A 9,454-nucleotide genomic window follows, 5' to 3' on the forward strand; every position below is an offset into this window, starting at 1 on the left:
TCCCATGGTAACTAATGTTCTAACAAAATACATAACAGTGGTGCCATAGGCTACACAAGTGAATCCACAACAAAACACTTAGGTACCATAAACCCACTTTAAAGTTTTTCATTAACTTGTTAGTCACTTTACTTTTGACTTAAGAAACACCGGTACTGCTAATTGGAAAAGCTGTTTAAAGTTTCCTGTTATTCTCACCAAGTGAACAGTAGGCTCATCTGTTTACAATAAATAGATATATTAAGATTCCTTTAATTAAATTTTAGATCCCTATAGAATTATGTAAGTATTATTCTTTATTGAGATCCATAAGAACTAATACCTATATACTTGAGATTTTCTTTTAGTAATCACAAGATGGCTGCTGCTGAACATTGGCTGATAATTAACTCTGCTTGCTGGAATTGTTTCCTGAAACTACACTACGTGAAGTTCCCAGGAACCTGCTTTCATTAATCAAACAATTGTTGAACTGTATCGATGATTAATAGACCTGCCCTTAATCAAACCCTGAATGGTCTCTATTGTTAAAACTTTATGAATTGATAATTAGAACACATAGCCCCTCACCCATTTACTTTCCTATATCACATTTTCAATAAAAAGGCAAGATGATTCCTAGCAGTTGTCACTCTTCAGAGAGAGATCTCTGGAGAGTGTCTGACTGAGGAACATGCATAAAAAGATCCCAAGACCTCAATCTTTCTTTCCAGCACCGCCTCCGACAAGTCAACCCACCCCCGCTGAGGCTGGTCCCCAGCAAGGTTTGGAGGCAGCAGACTCCATGATGGATTAGACCCCAGGTAGAGAGAATGAGCCAAGAGGTGTCCCCCTGGGGTAAAATCTCTCCACAGATAGGAGGGTGAAGAAAAGTGTCATCCAGGCATCCCCAAGACCAGACGATACTTGGGGTACACCTGGGGCACCTGGAATGGATGGGGAGTGTTCCTGGCATGGCCATGACTACAGACAGGAAAACTCCAGAGGTCTGAAAAATGGGGGTTGGGTCACTTACCTTCCCAGCCGGATGACTGCATGAGAGGTCTGATGGAGAGGCTCTAACCAAAAGGTATCCAACCCCTCCCAGGTTTCAGCACCATATGTTAGGTTTAATTTGAGATCAGTGGTGGAGTCAGAGGTGGCAAAGAAAAAAATACCAGAGTCAGGCCTTGGGATTTAATAAAAACCAGCAAAATTTGTTCTACAAAAAGCTCTTGGGTGAGGTCCCATGGTCTCAACAGAGGCCAGGGGAGTCACACCCAGAGTGGGTGCTGCTTATTCTTAAAGGGTCATTGTCCAATAGGTGGTCACCACAGGTCCTGGTCTGGCCAATGAAGGTCACTGTTTCTGTTCAACTTTGGTGGGCATGCAAAATGCTAAAGGGTAGGAAAGTCTGTTGGTGATGGTGGGCCAGATGCAGAAAACAGGAAAGTTCCTGCTGGTGGGAAAGTTTTTGCCATGTTTCTTTTCCCTTCCCCAAGACCTTACACCCAGTGAAACTAGACAGGTCTAGATTTAGAGTAGCCAAGCATCAAAACATTATGAAGCCAAGACAAATCTTCATCCCTTACTGAACACCAGCAAAAAGGGAGAAACTCTTCTTCATAAATCTGAACTTAAAACTTCTCCTGCAGTTACTGCACTATAAAAGCCACAGTAGAAGAGAAAGATTGGAACAGCAGCAATACAGAGCAAGGGGACACAATTAAGCTCACAGGTGAAAAAGCCTTTATTAAAGAGGTATCCAAAAGTGAATACATCATCAAATGACTAAAATTTGGAGAACAGCCTCAAGTAAGAAAAAAACAGGAAATACATCTCCAATAAAAGAACACAGTAACTCATCTCCTACTACTAAAAAGTAGAAGAACTTTTACTGAAATGTCAGAAAAAGAATTCAGAATATTCAGGGTTACATAACTCTGTGAGATACAAGAGAAAAGAGATGTTGAACTCCAGGAGATGAGAAGATAATTTCTTGAAGGTCAAGAACATCAACATAAAAAAGAACAAAACCAAACTTCTAGAGAAGACAGTAATAGATGTGATCAAAACCTCCCTTAAAAGTATTAAGAGCAGATTAGACCATATAGAAGGTGGAATGACTGATCTGGAAGACAAAACATCTGACTTAGATAAAAATCACCAAAAAGAATAAAAATAATTTTTGATAATGAGGACAACATGAGAAGAATATTTGACAGCATTAAATGTCCAAATATCTGAAAAAATCAATATTCCAGAAAGCAAAAGATCACACAAGGGCATAGAATATCTATTCTATTACACACTTTCAGAAAATTTCCAAATCTATAGAAATGCCCAGACATCAAGACCCAAGAAATGCAAAGGACCCAAAATAAGATAAACACAAAAAGAGATCTTCTCCACAGCATATCATAATCAAAATGGTAAAAATTCTATACAAAGATGAGATTCTAAAATAGTCAAGAGAGAAATGTCAAGTCACTTATAAAGGTTACCTATTAAACTCACATCAGATTACTTATCCAAAACAAGGCAGGTGAGAAAAGCATGGAAGACTTATTCAAAACACTAAAAGAAAAACAATTTCACCCAAGAATACTATACCCACCAAAACTATCCTTCAAATGGGAAGAGAGATTAAAATATTATCATGTCAATCTCAACAAAACCTGAAAAAATTTGCCAACACTAGACCAGTTCTTCAAGAAGTACTGAAGGGAGTACTATACCAGGAAAACTAAACAGAGACAAACAGAAATAAGAAAGCAAAAAACAACCAAGAAAATGACTAACAAAATGAGAGCGACAAGTCCACAACTGTCTATAATAATCCTGAATGTTAAAGAATTAAATTCTTCAATCAAGAGATACAGACTTTCTGAATGGATTAAAAAACAAAACCCCTCTATCTGATCCCTACAAGAAACACACCTCATGGATAAAGACATATATAGACTAAAGTGAAGGGCTGGAAAAAGGTATTCCATGAAAATGGAACCTCCAAAATGGGCTGGAGCTATAATACTGATTTCAGACAAAATAGTCTTTAAGACAAAAGCTATAAGAGACAAAGAAGGACATTATATAGTAAAAAAAAAAAAAGGTTAATATATAAATAAGATATAACACTTATAAATATCTATACACCCAACTCTGGAGCACCCAGATATGTGAAGGAAACACTGCTAGAGTTACAAGGAGAGATAGACTGCAATACATTAATCATTGAGGTTCTTATCATCTCACTATCTCTTCTAGATACATCACCTAAACCAAAAAAAAAAAAAAAAAAAAAAGCAAAGAGATACAAGATCTAAACAATACCACAAATAAAATGGACTTCACAGACATCTATAGAACCTTCCACACAAACCCACAAAATATACATTTTTTGTACCTCCTCATGGAACTTTTTTGAACATCAACGACATGATAGGGCACAAAACAAGTCTTTACAAATTCAAAGGCAGAGAAACTATATCCAGCATCTTCTCTGAATGTAATAGAATTAAATTTGTAATTAACTTCAGGGAAAAAAAAAACCTTGAAAATACAAAAACACATGGAAAGTAAACAACCTATTCCTGAAAAACTTCAAAACCACTGAAGAAATTAAGATTGAAATCAAGATTTATTGAAACCAACGATAATGAGTGCATGAGTTTCCATAACCTATGGGAAACAGCAAAAGCACTCATAAGAAGGAAAGTGATAGTGAACATAAGAAAAAGATGGAACCGTGGCAAATGGATAAACTAACAATGTGCCTCAGGGAATTAGAAAAACAACAACAAAATCCAAAAAATTCCAGGAGAAAGGAAATAATAGATTTGAGAAGAAATGAATGATATAGAGAATAAACCAGCTATATGGAAAATAAATTAAACCAAAAGCTGGTTCTTTGAAAAGATAAACAAAATTGGCAGACCATTAGCTAGAGTAATTAAGGAAAAGAGAGCTAGAAACCAAATAGATCAAATTCACAATGACACAGGCAATATTACAACAGACATAACAGAAATACAAAATTACCACTAGAGAATACTATCAGCAACTATATGCCAACAAATGAGAAAATTTGGATGAGATAGACAAATTCTTGGACACATGTAATCTACCATGATTGAATCAGTAAGACATAGAAAGACAAAATAGACCCATAACAAGCAATGATATTAAAGTAGTAATAAATAACCTCTCAACAAAGAGAAACCCAGGTTCTAATGGTTTCACTTCTAAAATCTGCAAAACTTTTAAAGGAGAGCTAACTTCTATTCTACTCAAACTCTTTCTAAAGATCCAAAAGGAAAGAACCCTGACAAATTCATTTTGTGTAGCCTTCCTATCTCCAAAACAGATAAGGATATGACAAAAAAGGTAAACTGCAGACCAAATCTTTGATGAATATAGGAGCAAAAATTCTCAAGTTACTTTACCTTAAAAAAAATGTAAAAAAGGGAAAAAATTTTTTTCAATGAAAAGGCAGAGACAGAGGGACAGAAATAGACAGAGAGAAGGATATAGGTGGCCCTACCACGAGAATGGGATCTGAAGAGTGAATTCTCAGCAGAAAATCATTTTTCTTAGTCCCTGAAAGCACTAGTTCTCCAAGTTTTTGCTTTCAAATTTGTTTTGTTTTGCTTTTATTATAATTTTAATTAATATAATATTTGTAAAAATTAATTTATACAGTGTTGTTTCTAAATACATGAATTCAATATGTAAGGGTAAAATTAGATAACTATATCCACTTATCTCAAATTCATTATTACTTTGTGTTGTGAACATTCAAACTCCCCTCTTCTAAGTATCTTGATATATGTGCTGAATAGTCATCAGCAATAGCTAATCTACTGTGTATAGTACTCTAAAACTCATTCCACTTACCTATTTGCATTCTCTTTACTGCTAACCAAGTTCTTACTATCACCACCACTCTGACCTTCTCAGTTTCTGATAGCCACCTTTATAGCCTCCATTTCTGTGCACTTGGATCTTTTAGTTTCCATTAAAAATAAGAAAAGATGGTGCTTCATTTCAGTGCCTATGTTATTTTTTCACTTAGCATTATTACCTCCCCTTCATTTATGTCACTTATGACAGGATTTTAGTCTTCTTATAGTGAATGATATTCTGTCATGTATTTATAGTACATATTAAAAAGCCATTCATACAGGGCCAGCATGTGGTGTGGTGGTTCATGTCCTGGACTCCCACATGGGTGACCATAGTCAAGTCCCAGACCCTGGAAGCTTGCTTTCTTTCTCTCTTTCTCTCTCTCCTCTCTCTGGTGAGCACACATGCCCTATAGGAAATGAAAATAATGATGATGATGAATAAAATTAAAGGGGTGAGCAGGTGGCATAGTGTTAATTTGCAAGACTTCCATGTGGTTGACTGCATTTCAAGTCCTGGACATGGCAGCTTAAAGCTCACACTGGACACGTGTGTGTGCATATTCTAAATCCCAAGAGGAGAATGGAGGAGAAGGGATTGTGGGGTGGCCACCTCCCCAGGGAGTGATTCCTGTCTGTTTCTTTATCTCTCTCTGCTATAGGGCGTGTGCACACACACCCTATAGCAAAATTCTCTCAAATAAATAACATTAAAGAAAGAAACAATTTTTTAAAATCCATTGTTGGACACTTAGGTTGGTTCCATATCTTAGTTATTGTTAATAGTATTACAATAATCATGATATTGAAAATATGTCTTTGACATATGAGGGAATATCAAAAATATCTGTGAAAAAATAGAGTTAACTCTTAGTTTATTTTGCTGTAAAAAATATTAAAACTATGTAGTTCCTTCACAAGACATGTTTTGTGTGATCTTTCTAGAGACCTCTTGTACTGATGTCCTATACCTTGAGTGTACACCCAGTAGTAGGATTACTGGGTCATAAACTAGTTCTATTTTTAGTTTTTGAGAGACTACCATATGGTTTTTCATAAAGGCTGAATTTTTATACTCTCAATAGCATGAGAGTTCACCTTTTCCACAACCTTGCCAGCATTTATAAAGTATTGTTTTTATGGCAAATACACTCTATGATGGGGATGAAGTGATAGTTCCTTGGTGTTTACATTTACGTTTTCATGGTATTAGTAGCACTGAAGATTTTTTTCATGTACTTTGTAGGGACATGTTCAGAGAGAGGCTCTGAGTGTGGTGTGAGGGCGTGTTCTGAGAAAAGACCACCTGTCCCTTTGGACTTTGGCAGAACCTTGCAACTTGTCCTTTCCTTGACCCTTGCTTCATGCAGAGCAAAGGGTGGAAATTGCTAAGGGTGTTCCAACAGACACTGCTGATGGAATTCAAGAAACATCTTGGCCCCAATTAGCAAAATCCAATCCCTGTTCTGCCTCTGTATGATTCTTTAGCCTTCTCTGGGCGTGGTGGTGCCCGCCTTATGGAGAGAGTCTTTAGCCTGATGTTTCTTTCCCACACCTGCAACTAGGCTTCTCTCCATTTGAAAAGAAGATAATGGAATTTTCTCTTGATGAGATTACACCAAGGGATACATTTTTCCCAGTCAGTCTAAACCCTTATAGATTTGTTACTTGCTTCTTATTTTCTGTAACACATCAACATATCTATGGAATGTCATGAAATGCACATATGTAATGTCGCTTTGCCCTATAAATAAAAGCACCCAGTTTGTCTGGGTGGCACAAGTTGCTTGGGCTACCTAGTCTCAGGCTGCCTGTGTCTGCTGTTACTCTGTCTCTTTGTCTCATTCTTTCCAATTCTCTAGTCCTCTCAAGATGAAGGGCTTCCTCTTTCTCTTCCTCACCATCAGCCCTAAGATCATGATTTAGCTCCAGGCAGGCCCTGACAGTACTTACAGGTCTTTTGTTTCTCTTCTGTTGAGAACTATCTGGCCAGTTCACCTGACCATTTTTAAAGGTTTTTTTTTTTTCCCCTTAGGACACATGCACCTGCCTGAGAAGAGACAGAGACAGTGAAAGGGAAAGTGAGAAATCATCCCCCAGGGAGTATGGCCATGTTGTATTCCCTTCTCACCCATTCTCCTCCAAGGATCTTGGACATGCAGGTACACATGCCTAGTGTGGTTTTTCAAGTCACCTGGTCCAGGACATAATCAGTCATGTGGGAGTCCAGCAATATAGCCACTATACCATTTGCCGGCCCCCCAATTACCATTTTTAATTTGGTTATTTCAGGGTTATTGGTGGTGAGCTCTTTGAGGTTCTTGTATTCAGATTTTCAATCTGCTATCTAATACATAACTTGCAAATATTTTCTCCTACTCTACAGTTGCCTATTCACTTAGTTGGTTGTTTCATTTGTTTGTTTGTTTCTTTGTTTTCTACTTGCTATGCAGAAGCATGGCATTCTTCACAGAAGTAGAAAAATAATCATAAAAGTTATATAAATCAAAAAAGATCCCAAATCGCTAAAGCAATGTTGTACAAAAAACACAAAGCTAAAGACATCACATTAACTAACTTCAAAACATGCAACAAAGGATCAGCCAATGGCATGGTGGTTACAGTGGCTGGATCCTACATGGCTGAACAGAGTTTCAAGTTCTGAGATCAGTGACTTGAAAAACACACTGGATACTTGTGTGTCTAAAATCAAAAGGAAAATGGAGAAGGGACTGTGTTATGGCCACCTGAATCTTATTACAAAGAAAAAAATAGTATAAAATGATTGTAACAGAACTTCATGATACTAGCATAAATACAGACATATACACCACTGAAACAGAGTAGAACACCAGGAAATAAATTTATTTTCATATAGCCAACTGATTTTGACAGAGTTTCCAAGATATTCACTAGGGGAAGGGCATTTTCTTCAACTGAGGATATCAGAAAAATTGCATATCCCTATGGAAAAGAAAATATATACTTTTATCTCTGACCATATACAAAAGTTACCCAAAAGTGCTCTACAGTCTTAAATGTAGGACTGTAAACCACCAAGTCATTAGAATAAAACACAGAGGAAATCCTTAATGACATTGGTCTAAGTAAATAATTTTTAAAGAAGTCAAGGGACCAGCAGGTAGTATGGTGGTTAAGTCACTTAATTTCTACATGGCCAACCATGGTCCCAGTCCTGGACCTGGCGGCTTGCTTTCTCACTTTCTGTCTCTCTGTTCAAATGTTAAATTATAACAATGGTTAGTAAATAAAATTAAATAAATAATTCTTTATAAAAAATAAATAAAAAGTGAAAGCATGGGTAACAAAAGCAAAAATAGTGTAATGGGATTATATCAAATTCAAATCTTTTTCTTTTTAATTATATATTGACTTTCCCCAAATCATTGCAGGACTTAACATTTAAACTTTGCCAAAGTGTTGTCAAGAAAACACTTTATTACTGTCAGATGTGATCCAATGGTACACTGTAGTGAACACATATTCAGTGTAATTAGGTCAGGCATAAAAAAACTAAATAGCTTAAAAGAAAATAAAATATAAATATATCACTTGACCAACTAAAGAAAGAATATAACTATGATTAGCTATGTTTTAATATGTATCCAAATACAAAATATTGAGGAAGAGAACTGAAAACCTTATTGTCCATAAATCTCATTTATTCTGTAGTAAGTATTGTTTGCCCAGAGACCCAATGTGAAAATTTGACCCATTTCTAAAAAGCCAATTTAAACTTAACATCTGCCAAAGAAATTACATTTTGGTTATTATAAGATCACATCTATGCAAGTACAGCAAGCAAGTCTTAATATGTCATGTCAACACACTGCTCCTATAAAAGGACGCCGAGTAGTCAGGTTCCCTTGCCAACCAACCAGAAATTCACAAGTGCTAAAGAAAAGTTAGAGATAACTTCTATCAGGATGAATATTCTACTTTTGACTCTCGCGCTAAGTCTGAGCTGTATTGCCGAGGATGAGTTTGATGGAACGGGAGTTACAGACCAAGTAAAAACGGTACCAATGTGGAGGTGTAATTAAAATACTTGTGGCTCAGTCTGATTCTTAACTGTGTGTGATGTGTGTGTGTCCATCTGTCTGTTTCTCTCTCTCTCTCTCTCTCTCTCTCTCTCTCTCTTGTGTATAAAATACCACGTGTCACAGTTTCACGTGGCCTTATCTCCATCGCACAAATCAAACTGCTAAACTTGAGGCTAAGTTCATTACAGTAAGTGATGGCCAAGTTCAAACAGCCAATAACAATTCTCCATCTTAGACACAAATTTACTTTTGCTTAATTCTGTGATTTTTTTTTTCCTTCAGGTGGTGGGGGGGGCTGTACTTTTAGCTTTGTCCTGAGATAATTCAATGACAACAAATGCTTTTTTTACCCAAAAGTTGTGTTCACTCTGTTTTGTTTTTCATAAATTAAGCATGAACTGAGCAAAGTGTTTCCTGAGGTATCTCATGTGAATGTTCTTTTTAGGACCTACAAGACTGGAATACCATTTACGTGGCTGCCAATAATGAAAAGAAGATAGGAGAAAA

Source organism: Tupaia chinensis, unplaced genomic scaffold, assembly GCF_000334495.1.
Source record: "Tupaia chinensis unplaced genomic scaffold, TupChi_1.0 Scaffold000067_2, whole genome shotgun sequence".
NCBI lineage: Eukaryota > Metazoa > Chordata > Mammalia > Scandentia > Tupaiidae > Tupaia > Tupaia belangeri.